The sequence below is a fragment of the Phyllobates terribilis genome, unplaced genomic scaffold (genome assembly GCF_046119375.1).
Source record: "Phyllobates terribilis strain yellow unplaced genomic scaffold, ASM4611937v1 Scaffold_7__3_contigs__length_470593459, whole genome shotgun sequence".
Taxonomy (NCBI): domain Eukaryota; kingdom Metazoa; phylum Chordata; class Amphibia; order Anura; family Dendrobatidae; genus Phyllobates; species Phyllobates terribilis.
In genome coordinates, this window is record NW_027362767.1 from 145,628,935 (window position 1) to 145,646,417 (window position 17,483).

General features: G+C 48.0%; 1 protein-coding gene across 1 annotated transcript in view; it reads left to right on the plus strand.

Annotated features, from left to right (window-relative positions):
* The first annotated feature begins 6,494 nt into the window (after positions 1 to 6,494).
* TNFAIP8L2 (TNF alpha induced protein 8 like 2) overlaps positions 6,495 to 17,483 on the plus strand; it is a 109,933-nt gene continuing 98,944 nt past the window's right edge. Inside the window, exon 1 of the mRNA XM_073639383.1 lies at positions 6,495 to 6,785. The gene's annotated coding sequence lies outside the window, so the exon portion shown is untranslated. The remainder of the gene's footprint in view (positions 6,786 to 17,483) is intronic.

A 17,483-nucleotide genomic window follows, 5' to 3' on the forward strand; every position in this document is an offset into this window, starting at 1 on the left:
CACAGGCCCGCTAAGCTTTCCTGCTATGTTTCTTGCAGGTCCCAACACTGAACAATACTAATCCTTAGTGCAGGGTTTTAAAGGACCTGTGGCAAGAGCCACTGGAAAACCCGGGTTGAAGGGAGGAGGCCGCCCCACTGCCTTCCTGTAGCCTCCTCCAAGAAATGAAGGCCCTGCCGGGTTTTACTAATCTGCCCTAGCCAGATAGCCTGACCAGGTCAATGCTCACCTTCATTCCCGCATTGCAGCCGCAGGTGAGTTTGTGACTGCAATGCACTCCAATGGATTTAATAGGTCTCTGTACACATTCTGGGGGATATATAACGTCCCTCGTATACGATCCCGGTCACTGCCTCACATATCCCCCCCCTCTGTTCAAACTTGTGGGGTTGAACATTTGCCATCATACAGGGTGCCCGGGACAGGGCATCCGCGTTTGCTTGCGACTTCCCAGGGAGATGTTCTACAGAGAAGCTGAAATTTTGCAGTGACAGGAACCACCTGGTGACTCGCGCATTCCTCTCCTTGGCATTCCTCATCCATACCAAAGGTGAGTGGTCCGTCACCAAGCGGAACTGACGCCCGAGTAAATAATAACGTAGCGATTCCAAGGCCCACTTAATAGCCAAACACTCCTTCTCTACCACGCTATAGTTTTTCTCTGCTGGGACAAGTTTTCTACTCAAGTAGGTGACCGGATGCTCTTCACCATTCACTTTTTGTGACAATACCGCCCCTAGGCCTACCTCCGAGGCATCTGTCTGTACAAATGAAGGTTTCCTTGAAGTTGGGGCTGATGAGGACCGGCTGTCCACACAGGGCCAACATCATGGACTGAAAAGCTTCTTCTGCCTGAGGGTTCCACCGAACCATTACAGATTTTTTCCTTTCAAGAGATCGGTCAGGGCCGCCGTTCTCCCAGCAAAATTAGGTATAAACCGGCGGTAATACCCAAGGATGCCAAGGAACGCCCTGAACTGCTTTGTACTTGACGGTTTAGGCCAATTTTTTATGGCCTCAACTTTATTGATTTGGGGCTTGATAGCTCCTCGGCCACTCACATACCCCAAATATCGGGCTTCCTATAGCCCTATCGCACATTTTTTTGGGTTTGCTGTTAACCCCGCGGCTCTGAGAGAATCCAGCACTGCTTGTACATGGGATAGATGCGTATGCCAGTCGGTGCTAAAGATGATAATGTCATCTAGACGCGTACTCCTGATGAGGCTTGAGCACTATGTCCATCAACCTCTGGAATGTAGCCGGGGCCCCATGTAACCCGAAAGGTAAGACCACATAGTGATATAGACCCTCCGGAGTTATGAAGGCGGTCTTTTCCTTCACCAATTCAGTGAGAGGTACCTGCCAGTAACCCTTGGTGAGATCGAGCGTGGTAAAGTACTGGGCCTGCCCCAGTCTCTCAATCAGCTCATCCACCCTGGGCATTGGATAAAGGTCAAACTTTGACACTTCATTTAGTTTTCGGAAATCGTTACAGAAGTGTAACGATCCATCTGGTTTCGGAATCAGTACGATAGGGCTAGACCACTCACTCCATGATTCCTCGATGACGCCTAACTGGAGCATTTATTTTACCTCAGCTGTGATGGCTTGCCTCCGGGCTTCAGTACCCTGTACGGTCTCATTCACACCCTTATCCCAGGTTCGGTGACAATGTCATGTTGGAGAACCATAGTCCCACCCGGTAGCTCTGAGAACACGTCGGTATTCTGCTGCACCAGCGAGCGAGCCTCCCGTCGCTGCTGTTTAGGGAGAGCATCACTTATCCTGATCTCTCCCCCGGACGCATCCCTGGCTGAAGGTAGAGAACTCTGATGGCATGCCCCGAAGTGTAACTAAACACTCTCGATCTTTCCAAGGTTTTAGCAGGTTTACATGGTAAAGCTGCTCAGGTTTCCTCCTTCCGGGCTGATACACCCAGTAATTTACCTCCTCCACCTTTTCTCAAACCTCATATGGTCCTTGCCACTTGGCCATGAGCTTACTCTCGGCTGAGGGTACCAGTACTAACACCCGATTGCCCTTGCTAAAAGACCTGACTCTTTTATTATATGTGCGCCTCTCTGCTGCCTGGGCATCTAACAGATGTTCTTTCACGATGGGCATGACCGCCGCAAACTGGTCCTGCATACTAGCCACGTGTTCAATTATACTCCTATGTGTAGTTGGCTCTTGTTCCCACGTCTCTTTAGCTACGTCCAACAGACCCCTAGGGTGTCTGCCGTACAATAACTCAAAGGGAGAGAACCCTGTGGAAGCCTAGGGTACCTCACAGACAGCGAACATCAAATAGGGCAGTAACATGTTCCAATCTCTTCCGTCCTTAGAAACCACCTTTTTTAACATGGATTTGAGGGTTTTATTGAACCGTTCTACTAGCCCGTCGGTTTGAGGGTGGTACACCGAGGTGCGCAATTGTTTTGTTTTTAGCAGTTTGCATAGTTCCCTTGTCACTTTGGACATAAAAGGGGTCCCCTGATCCGTCAGGATCTCCTTAGGTAGTCCAAGACGACAGAACATGGCAAACAGCTCCCGTGCAATCAGTTTTGCAGAGATGTGGCGTAGCGGTATAGCCTCCGGGTACTGGGTGGCATAGTCGACGACCACCAGTATGTTGGATGCCACGAGCGGATTTTACAATGGGCCCTACCAAGTCCATTGCAATCCGTTCAAAAGGTACCTCTATCACTGGCAGGGGTACCAATGGGCTACGGAAACTTGCGATGGGTGTGGTCAACTGACATTCGGGGCAGTATTCACAGTACTTTTGGACCTCCGGGTAAATCCTCGGTCAAAAGAACCGCTGCAAGATACGCTCTTGCATCTTTTTAACCCCTAAGTGTCCACCCAGCAGGTGTGTGTGTGCCAACTCCAGAACCGCCCGACGTTACGACTGAGGTACCACTAACTGTTCCACGACCTCATCCCTGAATTTGTCTACCTTATAGAGAAACTCACCGTTGACTACCATGCGTGGAAATACAGTATCTGCACCGGGCTGTTGGGCTACGCCATTTACCTCTAACACCCTTTCCCGCGCCCAAGTCAGAGTGGGATCCTGTAGCTGAGCCGTCCCAAACGTGCCCCGGGACACTTCGATGGGGTCTCCTCGACCTCTCCTGCCAGCACCTCTAGGGGAAACCCATCGGGGTCACACTGTCCCTAGGTTGGACACCCCTACGGCAGGTTCCCCTGACTCGGGTTCATCGGGTACAGCGCCTGTAATAAATTTTACCGGGTGAGAGTGGATTTTATCTTTTCCAGAGTCCAGAACAGGGGCAAGTCTCTTCCCAACACAGTCCCATAGGGAAGAGTTTTTACCACCCTCACCACATGTTTTATGTCTCCACATGGCGTGGACAAAACTACCTCCGCAGCTGGGTACTCTCGGAGGTCCCCATGGATACACTGTCCATCCACTGGGGTTATCTCCTGCCACCAGCGACCCATGTACCAAAGTCACTAGGCTCCCCGAATCTAGGAGGGCCTCCGTGGGGTACCCATTAACCAGTACCTGGTACAGTTGGGGTTCACTGTCCGGGGCGGGGGGGGTCGGCGCTCGCAGTGCAGACAGTCTTGGCGTACATTGAGACCCGGCGGATAAACCCGCAGTCCATGTGTTCCGTAGTGGTTGCTAACTGCCCCCTGACATGTCCCAGCCCCTGACGCCGCCAGCACCTAATGGTGAAGGTACTGTTAGGTCTTATGTCTGTTTGGGAGGGAACTGGTCTCCTGACACTCTCATTCCGGGGTACCCCTTCAGCACGGGTACGGTGCTGACTGTCCTCAGCAGAGGGACGCGACCCCTTTACTGGTTCCTGGGTTGGCAGGGATCGACGTGACAGCCGCGAGGGGGCAGAGTCCCGGATAAAGTCCTGAGTGGCCGAGTAGCGCTCGATCAGGCTGACCACCTGGTCGAGGGTGCCGGGGCCCCTTTGCCCCTCCCAACTTTGGATAGCGGCTGGCAGAGTCCTCACCAGCCGGTCAACCACCACCCTCTCCACCATCTGGGCTGGAGACAAAGTCTCAGGCTGGAGCCACCTCTTTACCAGCTGCGGGAGGTCATAAGCCTGAGACTGGGCGGGGCGGGTCAGGTCTCCACATAGGCCCATGGAAAAACGTGCTGAGCCCTCATGTATGTATTGACCCCCAGTTGGGCAAGCATCTCACCTTTGAGCCTCTGGTAGTCCTGGGCGTCCTCCCGATTGAGGTCGAAGTAGGCCTTTTGGGTTTCGCCGACCAGAAATGGAGCCACCACTTCTGGCCACTGGCCGGCCGGTTTTCCCGCTCTGCTGCGCGCCCATAAATGGTCAGGAAGGCTTCCATATCGTCCTCCGGTCCCATCTTCCTCAACGCTGAGCAAACCTTGTCCCGGCCCCCGCAACGTTCTGGGGCTGGTGCTGTCGGTGTCTCCCGCAGGGCAGCAATCTGTTGCAGCAACAGTCCGTTTGTTTTTTGCTGCTGCTGGTACAGTAGCTGCTGCTGATTATGCTGCTGCTCCCGCTCCTGCTGTTGCCGCTGGGACTGTAGCTGCTGGGTGAGTACCAGCTGCTTTAACAGCTCCTCCATTTTGTCCACGGGGTTGGGCTGAAAGGTGGCCGGCCGGATTGTGGTCATGCAGCGGCCGGTGGGGTATGCCTCAGTCACATTCTCCACCAAGCTGTAAAGGCGGCGGTGTTCACACCATGCAGTAACTGAGGCAGTGACCCAGGCAAGTCCAACATAAACAGCTTTTATTCAGCAACTCACGGGTAACCAGAAAGTCCTCCGGTTCGCAGACCGGGTTAACATGAGCCCTTAAACAAAGGTTGCCGGGGGCAACGGCCACGCCGGGCCGCTCAGAGCCTGACAGGTGCAAAGCTTTCCCAGGCGTGGGTTCAGCTATACACAATCCTGCTGAGCTTACCTGCTGTGCTCCTAGCAGATCCCAACACTGAACACCACTAATCCTTAGTGCAGGGTTTTAAAGGACCTGTGGCAAGAGCCACTGGAAAACCCGGGTTGGAGGGAGGAGGCCGCCCCACTGCCTCCTGTGACCTCCTCCAAGAAATGAAGGCCCTGCCGGGTTTTACTAATCTGCCTTAGCCAGATAGCCTGACCAGGTCAATGCTCACCTTCATTCCTGCATTGCAGCCGCAGGTGTGTCTGTGACTGCAATGCACTCCAATGGGTTTAATAGGTCTCTGTACACATTCTGGGGGATATATAGCGTCCCTCGTATACGATCCCAGTCACTGCCTCACACTACATAATTTTGTAATCTAGTCCCTAAATAATACCGGCAAACTGTACCAAATAACTATTCTATACAGCTTGTGTAATACTGAGGGTTCATCAAAATGGTGTTTTACATTTCCTGGGTAATACTTTCATATAGTGAACATGTAAAAGTGTTAAACACTGCCCACATAGCCTTCTAATCTAGCCTATGAATAATACGACCATAATGTGCAAAATAATTCCAGCCTGTGATTCGGTAATATGAGTGCCCATAAGAGAGTTAAACATTTCCTGTGTAATACTACAATAAAGTAAGCACAATAAAGTGCCATATATTTCCTACACAACCTTGATGTTTAGTCCATAAATACTACCGCCATACAGTGTGAAATAATTCCATATAGAGTTTATGTAATATTATGATTACCCTCAAAAGAGTATCCTGGATTTCTGAGTAATAGAACCACATAGTGTACACATAAAAGTGCTAAACACTGCCCACATAACCTCCTCCCTAAATAATACCGCCATACAATGACAAAAAGTTGCATATAGTCATGTAATTACAAATGATGATGATAATAGTAATAACAATAATTTTATATATACAGTGTCAACATATTCCGCAGCACTACAATTAAAATTATATTTTGCATTGTGTGAAAATACTACCATATAGTGAAAACGCACAATACAGTTCTCTAAATATAGTCCAAAAATAATACTGCTATAGTGCGTCAAATAATAATTCCATACAGAGTTTATATAGTGCTATGATTACCCTCAAAAGAGTGTCATGCATTTTCTGTGTAATCCTACCACAAAGTGAACACAGAAATTCCATACAATGCCGGCATAATCTTGTAACCTACTCCATAAATAATACCGCCATACAATGACAAATAATTCAATACAGATTAATGTAATCATGTGAGTGCACAAAAATGATGCCTTGCATATAGTGAAATGTAAAATGTGGCCTTCTAATCTAGGCCATAAATAATACCGCCATATAGTGCTCAATTACTAGCTGATAACAGGAGATCAGCTCATAATAAAATGCTGGGCAGAAGGTTTATGGTCGGGAAGGAGTAGTAGAAACTCACAAATAGTGGAGGATACGGGCCGGTAGCCCTTTACATGTTTTGCAATTTGCTTTTTCTTTTTCTGGCCGCACCTAAAAGAAATGATCCAAAAAAAAAAAAAAACTGCAGTGAATGGATGAGGGTTGGGAAATATCCGTTCAGAGGACTCTGCTGATAGACTGAATGTTTGCTCTGCTGCGGACTAGAGAGTTGGCCGGACTGTGATATAGGCCCGAGACCCTGGGGTCATCACCGACACTTCCTGTAAACTGGGTGGGGTGTTCCAAGCCTCGTCTGGGTCGGACGACGCAGAATACAACTGGAGCCCTGAATGCACAACTATGGGGTGTGATCTGCAGAACTACGGCTAGAGAAAAGAATACTCGATGAGTCTCATGACCACCCTTACTTCTAGACTGAGACCCTCGGAGGGAGCCACCAGACAAGCCCCCGATAAAGGTAACAATCCTTGTAGTCCTAGACCTGTGGACCTAAATGGTGCTGTACAGTAGGGTTTGGATTGGTGACAATCAAAGAGGATCTCTCCTGTTGCTTTATCAGCACTACTGATTTTACCTGCAGTGACCCCAGAGGAAAAACATTGAATTACAAGTAGTCTACTGCAATCAGTCCTCCAGAGCTGTAAACTCAGGTGTAACCAATAGATGCGGGTATTCTGGGGCAGGACATCACTCCTGAAAGTTTTCATGACCTAGGTAGACATTATCTGACAGATGCAGGTCACGAAGAAGGGCGGAGGATCAACCTGGATCCTTAATGGTAGAGAGGATCCCGAAATGGAAAATGGTCCAGAGAGGATCTGGTGATGGCATCCATGTATCAGTCATTTGGCCTAGTGGTCAAATTATGGTGCAGGCACTAAGGTATCGAACTAAAGAGATATTCGTGAAGAACTGAAAAACAAGGTACATACCTCCCGACCTTCCCAGATCCAGTAATACAGTCCTGAATTTGGGGAGTTTTCCCTCTGTCTCTGGCGGTCAGGGGTATGTCCGCAAGACACAGATACAGTTGCATTTATTAGTGGAGAAAGGAGCTGACCGATCCCTGCTCCATCATTCTGTCAGGGTAGAGACAAATGAAGGACCTTCAGGGACCTACAGGCCATATGACATGGCCAGGAATGGACAGCAGAGACCAGCTCAGAAGCAGAGAATTGGGAAAGTGACAGCACACACACAGGTACGTTTGGGGGTCCTGAAAGGGGTATCATACTGTACAGGAAAACCAATGGGCTTCACTGGGAGAGATATTTGGGTACACATAAAGGACTGAAATACAATGTACATAGAGTATCTAGCTGGACAGTTCTGAATTTGGGGAGCTGTTCCTGGAGGTCGGGTTATTTCCTCAGGACATAGATACATATGAATCCAATAGTGGAGCAGGGAGCCGACATATGCCTGCTCCATCATTCTGACTTGGTAGAGACTAATGAAGGACCTACAGGGACCTTCAGGTCATGTGACATTCTCAGGACTGGGCAGCAGAGAAGCCGGAATGAGAGAGGACGTACAGACTAGCGAGATACTGTATGGGGAGAACTGTGGGGGCAAAGGATGGGAACCGCACTGTATGGGAAGAACTGTGGGAGCAATGGAAGGGAACTGCACTGTATGGGGAGAAGTGTGAGGGCAAAGGATGGGAACCGCACTGTATGGGAAGAACTGTGGGAGCAATGGAAGGGAACCGCACTGTATGGGGAGAAGTGTGAGGGCAAAGGATGGGAACCGCACTGTATGGGAAGAACTGTGGGAGCAATGGAAGGGAACCGCACTGTATGGGGAGAAGTGTGAGGGCAAAGGATGGGAACCGCACTGTATGGGAAGAACTGTGGGAGCAATGGAAGGGAACTGCACTGTATGGGGAGAAGTGTGAGGGCAAAGGATGGGAACCGCACTGTATGGGAAGAACTGTGGGAGCAATGGAAGGGGAATAGCACTGTATGGGGAGAAGTGTGGGGGCAAAGGATGGGAACCGCACTGTATGGGAAAAACTGTGGGAGCAATGGAAGGGGAACCGCACTTTATGGGGAGAAGTGTGGGGGCAAAGGATGGGAACCGCACTGTATGGGAAGAACTGTGGGGGCAAAGGAAGGGAACTGCACTGTATGGGGAGAACTGTGGGGGCAAAGGAAGGGAACCGCACTGTATGGGGAGAACTGTGGGGGAAAAGGATGGGAACCCCACTGTATGGGGAGAACTGTGGGGGCAGAGGATGGGAACCACACTGTATGGAGGGGAACCGCACTGTATGGGGAGAACTGTGGGGGCAAAGGATGGGAACCGCACTGTATGGGGAGAACTGTGGGGGCAGAGGATGGGAATCGCACTGTATGGAGGGGAACAGCACAGTATGGGGAGAACTGTGGGGGCAAAGGATGTGAACCGCACTGTATGGGGAGAACTGTGGGGGCAATGGAAGGGAACCGCACTGTATGGGGAGAACTGTGGGGGCAATGGAAGGGAACCGCACTGTATGGGGAGAACTGTGGGGGCAATGGAAGGGAACCGCACTGTATGGGGAGAACTGTGGGGGCAATGGAAGGGGAACCGCACTGTATGGGGAGAACTGTGGGGGCAATGGAAGGGGAACTGCACTGTATGGGGAGAACTGTGGGGGCAATGGAAGGGAACCACACTGTATGGGGAGAACTGTGGGAGCAATGGAGGGGAACCGCACTGTATGGGGAGAACTGTGGGGGCAATGGAGGGGAACCACACTGTATGGGGAGAACTGTGGGAGCAATGGAAGGGGACCGCACTGTATGGGGAGAACTGTGGGGGCAAAGGATGGGAACCGCACTGTATGGGGAGAACTGTGGGGGAAATGGAAGGGGACCGCACTGTATGGGGAGAACTGTGGGGGCAATGGAAGGGAACCGCACTGTATGGGGATAACTGTGGGAGCAATGGAAGGGGACCGCACTGTATGGGGAGAACTGTAGGGGCAATGGAAGGGAACCGCACTGTATGGGGATAACTGTGGGAGCAATGGAAGGGGACCGCACTGTATGGGGAGAACTGTGGGAGCAATGGAAGGGGACCGCACTGTATGGGGAGAACTGTGGGGGAAATGGAAGGGGACCGCACTGTATGTGAACGCTAATGCGCCTCAGGAACTATATTATAGGGAGGGTAGAGCCGGTTTATTTTTGGGCACAGTTGCCCTTAGATCTTTAGGTTGTGGTCTAAATATATTGGCGCTGACGGAAAGGGTTTCCATTGATTGCAGCGCATTAATTACGGTATTAATAACATCCCTCAGATGTGCATGCAGAAGCAGTGATGTTGTTGAGCCCCCGTAACAATAGCACGTGCGCCCCCGCCCTCTGCCACCACCGTACTTCCAGGCAAGCAGCAGAAGAGATTTGTCAGGGAGGAAGCCGAGCTGTGCGCGATGGTTTCCTGCCCTCTTCCGGTCTCGATCTCGCTGCGGGGAGGATGTGATACCGTACAGGGAGCTATTCACAGCGCTGCGCCGGAGGTGGCCGAGCGCGGGGCCGCTGAGGGTCTCCCGATGGTACAGACAATACCCCAGGTGGGGAGAACAAATGGCGATCACAAGGATCCTACAGCCACAAATAGGGACAATAATAAACAATAGGGCAGAAATAATGGTGAGAAAAAGGGAGGAGGTGAGAACTAAAGAGTGAGTGAGAACACCCACACCACGTCCACGAGATAAGGAGACAGCATGTGTGTATGGTACCGCAGGATAACTACACTGTACTCACAGTGCCCCCATAATAACAACGACATCCACAGTGCCCCCATAATAACAGTGATATCCACAGTGCCCCCATAATAACAGTGACATCCACAGTGCTCCCATAATAACACTGATATCCACAGTGCCCCCATAATAACAGTGATATCCACAGTGCCCCCATAATAACAGTGATATCCACAGTGCCCCCATAATAACAGTGATATCCACAGTGCTCCCATAATAACAGTGATATCCACAGTGCCCCATAATAACAGCGATATCCACAGTGCCCCATAATAACAGTGATATCCACAGTGCCCCATAATAACAGTGATATCCACAGTGCCCCCATAATAACAGTGATATCCACAGTGCCCCCATAATAACAGTGACATCCACAGTGCTCCCATAATAACACTGATATCCACAGTGCCCCCATAATAACAGTGACATCCACAGTGCCCCCATAATAACAGTGATATCCACAGTGCCCCCATAATAACAGTAATATCCACAGTGCTCCCATAATAACAGTGATATCTACAATGCCCCCATAATAACAGTGATATCCACAGTGCCCCATAATAACAGTGACATCCACAGTGCCCCCATAATAACAGTGATATCTACAGTGCCCCCATAATAACAGTGATATCAACAGTGCCCCATAATAACAGTGATATCCACAGTGCTCCCATAATAACAGTGATATGCACAGTGCTCCCATAATAACAGTGACATCCACAGTGCCCCCATAATAACAGTGATATCTACAGTGCCCCCATAATAACAGTGATATCAACAGTGCCCCATAATAACAGTGATATCCACAGTGCTCCCATAATAACAGTGATATCCACAGTGCTCCCATAATAACAGTGACATCCACAGTGCCCCCATAATAACAGTGATATCCACAGTGCCTCCATAATAACAGTGATATCCACAGTGCCCCCATAATAACAGCGATATCCACAGTGCCCCCATAATAACAGCGATATCCACAGTGCCCCCATAATAACAGTGATATCCACAGTGCCCCCATAATAACAGTGACATCCACAGTGCCTCCATAATAACAGTGATATCCACAGTGCCCCCATAATAACAGTGATATCCACAGTGCCCCATAATAACAGTGATATCCACAGTGCTCCCATAATAACAGTGACATCCACAGTGCCCCCATAATAACAGTGATATCCACAGTGCCCCCATAATAACAGTGATATCCACAGTGCCCCATAATAACAGTGATATCCACAGTGTCCCCATAATAACAGTGATATCCACAGTGCCCCCATAATAACACTGATATCCACAGTGTCCCCATAATAACAGCGATATCCACAGTGCCCCCATAATAACAGCGATATCCACAGTGTCCCCATAATAACAGTGATATCCACAGTGCCCCCATAATAACAGTGACATCCACAGTGCTCCCATAATAACAGTGACATCCACAGTGCTCCCATAATAACAGTGATATCCACAGTGCCCACATAATAACAGTGATATCCACAGTGCCCCATAATAACAGTGATATCCACAGTGCTCCCATAATAACAGTGATATCCACAGTGCTCCCATAATAACAGTGATATCCACAGTGCCCCCATAATAACAGTGATATCCACAGTGCCCCCATAATAACAGTGATATCCACAGTGCCCCCATAATAACAGTGACATCCACAGTGCTCCCATAATAACAGTGATATCCACAGTGCCCCCATAATAACAGTGATATCCACAGTGCCCCCATAATAACAGTGATATCCAAAGTGCCCCATAATAACAGCGATATCCACAGTGCTCCCATAATAACAGTGATATCCACAGTGCCCCCATAATAACAGTGACATCCACAGTGCTCCCATAATAACTGATATCCACAGTGCCCCCATAATAACAGTGACATCCACAGTGCCCCCATAATAAAAGTGACATCCACAGTGCCCCCATAATAACAGTGACATCCACAGTGCTCCCATAATAACTGATATCCACAGTGTCCCCATAAAAACAGTGATATCCACAGTGCCTCCATAATAAAAGTGACATCCACAGTGCCCCCATAATAACAGTGATATCCACAGTGCTCCCATAATAACAGTGATATCCACAGTGCTCCCATAATAACAGTGATATCCACAGTGTCCCCATAATAACAGTGATATCCACAGTGCTCCCATAATAACAGTGATATCCACAGTGCTCCCATAATAATAGTGACATCCACAGTGCCCCCATAATAACAGTGACATCCACAGTGCCCCCATAATAACAGTGACATCCACAGTGCTCCCATAATAACAGCGATATCCACAGTGCCCCCATAATAACAGCGATATCCACAGTGCCCCCATAATAACAGCGATATCCACAGTGTCCCCATAATAACAGTGATATCCACAGTGCTCCCATAATAACAGTGATATCCACAGTGCCCACATAATAACAGTGATATCCACAGTGCCCCATAATAACAGTGACATCCACAGTGCCCCATAATAACAGTGATATCCACAGTGCCCCATAATAACAGTGATATCCACAGTGCTCCCATAATAACAGTGATATCCACAGTGCTCCCATAATAACAGTGATATCCACAGTGCCCCCATAATAACAGTGATATCCACAGTGCCCCCATAATAACAGTGATATCCACAGTGCCCTCATAATAACAGTGATATCCACAGTGCCCCCATAATAACAGTGATATCCACAGTGCCTCCATAATAACAGTGACATCCACAGTGCTCCCATAATAACAGTGATATCCACAGTGCTCCCATAATAACAGTGATATCCACAGTGCCCCCATAATAACAGTGATATCCACAGTGCCCTCATAATAACAGTGATATCCAAAGTGCCCCCATAATAACAGTGATATCCACAGTGCCTCCATAATAACAGTGACATCCACAGTGCCCTCATAATAACAGTGATATCCACAGTGCCTCCATAATAACAGTGATATCCACAGTGCCCCCATAATAACAGTGATATCCACAGTGCCCCCATAATAACAGCGATATCCACAGTGCCCCCATAATAACAGCGATATCCACAGTGCCCCCATAATAACAGTGACATCCACAGTGCCTCCATAATAACAGTGATATCCACAGTGCCCCCATAATAACAGTGACATCCACAGTGCCCCATAATAACAGCGATATCCACAGTGCCCCATAATAACAGCGATATCCACAGTGTCCCCATAATAACAGCGATATCCACAGTGCCCCCATAATAACAGTGACATCCACAGTGCTCCCATAATAACTGATATCCACAGTGTCCCCATAAAAACAGTGATATCCACAGTGCCTCCATAATAACAGTGACATCCACAGTGCCCCCATAATAACAGTGACATCCACAGTGCCCCCATAATAACAGTGATATCCACAGTGCTCCCATAATAACTGATATCCACAGTGTCCCCATAATAACAGTGATATCCACAGTGCTCCCATAATAATAGTGACATCCACAGTGTCCCATAATAACAGTGATATCCACAGTGCCTCCATAATAACAGTGACATCCACAGTGCCCCCATAATAACAGTGATATCCACAGTGCTCCCATAATAACAGTGACATCCACAGTGCCCCCATAATAACAGTGATATCCACAGTGCTCCCATAATAACAGTGATATCCACAGTGCTCCCATAATAACTGATATCCACAGTGTCCCCATAATAACAGTGATATCCACAGTGCTCCCATAATAATAGTGACATCCACAGTGCTCCCATAATAACAGTGACATCCACAGTGCTCCCATAATAACTGATATCCACAGTGCCCCCATAATAACAGTGACATCCACAGTGCCCCCATAATAACAGTGACATCCACAGTGCCCTCATAATAACAGTGATATCCACAGTGCCTCCATAATAACAGTGATATCCACAGTGCCCCCATAATAACAGTGATATCCACAGTGCCCCCATAATAACAGTGATATCCACAGTGCCCCCATAATAACAGTGATATCCACAGTGCCCCCATAATAACAGCGATATCCACAGTGTCCCCATAATAACAGCGATATCCACAGTGCTCCCATAATAACAGTGATATCCACAGTGCCCACATAATAACAGTGATATCCACAGTGCCCCATAATAACAGTGACATCCACAGTGCCCCATAATAACAGTGATATCCACAGTGCCCCATAATAACAGTGATATCCACAGTGCTCCCATAATAACAGTGATATCCACAGTGCTCCCATAATAACAGTGATATCCACAGTGCCCCCATAATAACAGTGATATCCACAGTGCCCCCATAATAACAGTGATATCCACAGTGCCCTCATAATAACAGTGATATCCACAGTGCCCCCATAATAACAGTGATATCCACAGTGCCTCCATAATAACAGTGACATCCACAGTGCCCCCATAATAACAGTGATATCCACAGTGCTCCCATAATAACAGTGATATCCACAGTGCTCCCATAATAACAGTGATATCCACAGTGCCCCCATAATAACAGTGATATCCACAGTGCTCCCATAATAACAGTGATATCCACAGTGCTCCCATAATAACAGTGACATCCACAGTGCCCCATAATAACAGTGATATCCACAGTGCTCCCATAATAACAGTGATATCCACAGTGCCCCATAATAACAGTGATATCCACAGTGCTCCCATAATAACAGTGATATCCACAGTGCCCCATAATAACAGTGATATCCACAGTGCTCCCATAATAACAGTGATATCCACAGTGCTCCCATAATAACAGTGATATCCACAGTGCCCCATAATAACAGTGATATCCACAGTGCTCCCATAATAACAGTGACATCCACAGTGCCCCCATAATAACCGTGATATCCACAGTGCACCCATAATAACAGTGACATCCACAGTGCCCCCATAATAACAGTGATATCCACAGTGCCTCCATAATAACAGTGATATCCACAGTACACCCATAATAACAGTGATATCCACAGTGCCCCATAATAACAGTGATATCCACAGTGCCCCCATAATAACAGGGATATCCACAGTGCCCCATAATAACAGCGATACCCACAGTGCTCCCATAATAACACTGATATCCACAGTGCTCCCATAACAGTGATATCCACAGTGCCCCATAATAACAGTGATATCCATAGTGCCCCCATAATAACAGTGATATCCACAGTGCCCCCATAATAACAGTGATATCCACAGTGCCCCCATAATAACAGTGATATCCACAGTGCCCCCATAATAACAGTGACATCCACAGTGCCCCATAATAACAGTGATATCCACAGTGCCCCCATAATAACAGTGATATCCACAGTGCCCCCATAATAACAGCGACATCCACAGTGCCTCCATAATAACAGTGACATCCACAGTGCCCCCATAATAACAGTGATATCCACAGTGCTCCCATAATAACTGATATCCACAGTGTCCCCATAATAACAGCGATATCCACAGTGCCCCCATAATAACAGCGATATCCACAGTGCTCCCATAACAGTGATATCCACAGTGCCCCCATAATAACAGTGATATCCACAGTGCTCCCATAATAACAGTGATATCCACAGTGCCCCCATAATAACAGTGACATCCACAGTGCCTCCATAATAACAGTGATATCCACAGTGCCCCCATAATAACAGTGATATCCACAGTGCCCCCATAATAACAGCGACATCCACAGTGCCTCCATAATAACAGTGACATCCAGTGCCCCCATAATAACAGTGATATCCACAGTGCTCCCATAATAACTGATATCCACAGTGTCCCCATAATAACAGCGATATCCACAGTGCCCCCATAATAACAGCGATATCCACAGTGCTCCCATAACAGTGATATCCACAGTGCCCCCATAATAACAGTGATATCCACAGTGCCCCCATAATAACAGTGATATCCACAGTGCCCCCATAATAACAGTGACATCCACAGTGCCTCCATAATAACAGTGACATCCACAGTGCCCCCATAATAACAGTGACATCCACAGTGCCCCCATAATAACAGTGACATCCACAGTGCTCCCATAATAACTGATATCCACAGTGTCCCCATAATAACAGCGATATCCACAGTGCCCCCATAATAACAGCGATATCCACAGTGCTCCCATAATAACAGCGATATCCACAGTGCCCCCGTAATAACAGCGATATCCACAGTGCCCCCATAATAACTGATATCCACAGTGTCCCCATAATAACAGCGATATCCACAGTGCCCCCATAATAACAGCGATATCCACAGTGCTCCCATAACAGTGATATCCACAGTGCCCCCATAATAACAGTGATATCCACAGTGCCCCCATAATAACAGTGATATCCACAGTGCCCCCATAATAACAGTGACATCCACAGTGCCTCCATAATAACAGTGACATCCACAGTGCCCCCATAATAACAGTGACATCCACAGTGCCCCCATAATAACAGTGACATCCACAGTGCTCCCATAATAACTGATATCCACAGTGCCCCCATAATAACAGCGATATCCACAGTGCTCCCATAATAACAGCGATATCCACAGTGCCCCCATAATAACAGCGATATCCACAGTGCCCCCATAATAACAGCGATATCCACAGTGCCTCCATCATAACAGTGACATCCACAGTGCCCCCATAATAACAGTGATATCCACAGTGCCCCAATAATAACAGCGATATCCACAGTACCCCCATAATAACAGTGATATCCACAGTGCCCCCATAATAACAGTGATATCCACTGTACCCCCATAATAACAGTGATATCCACAGTGCCCCATAATAACAGTGATATCCACAGTGCCCCCATAATAACAGTGATATCCACAGTGCTCCCATAATAACACTGATATCCACAGTGACCCCATAATAACAGTGATATCCAGTGCTCCCATAATAACAGCGATATCCACAGTGCTCCCATCAGAACAGCGACATCCACAGTGCCTCCATCATAACAGCGACATCCACAGTACCCCCATAATAACAGCGACATCCACAGTGCCCCCATAATAACAGTGATATCCACAGTGCCCCCATAATAACAGTGATATCCACAGTGCCCCCATAATAACAGTGATATCCACAGTGCCCCATAATAACACTGATATCCACAGTGCCCCCATAATAACAGTGATATCCACAGTGCCCCCATAATAACAGTGATATCCACAGTGCCCCCATAATAACAGTGATATCCACAGTGCCCCCATAATAACAGTGATATCCACAGTGCCCCCATAATAACAGTGATATCCACAGTGCTCCCATAATAACAGTGACATCCACAGTGCCTCCATAATAACAGTGACATCCACAGTGCCCCCATAATAACACTAATATCCACAGTGCCCCCATAATAACAGTGATATCCACAGTGCCCCCATAAT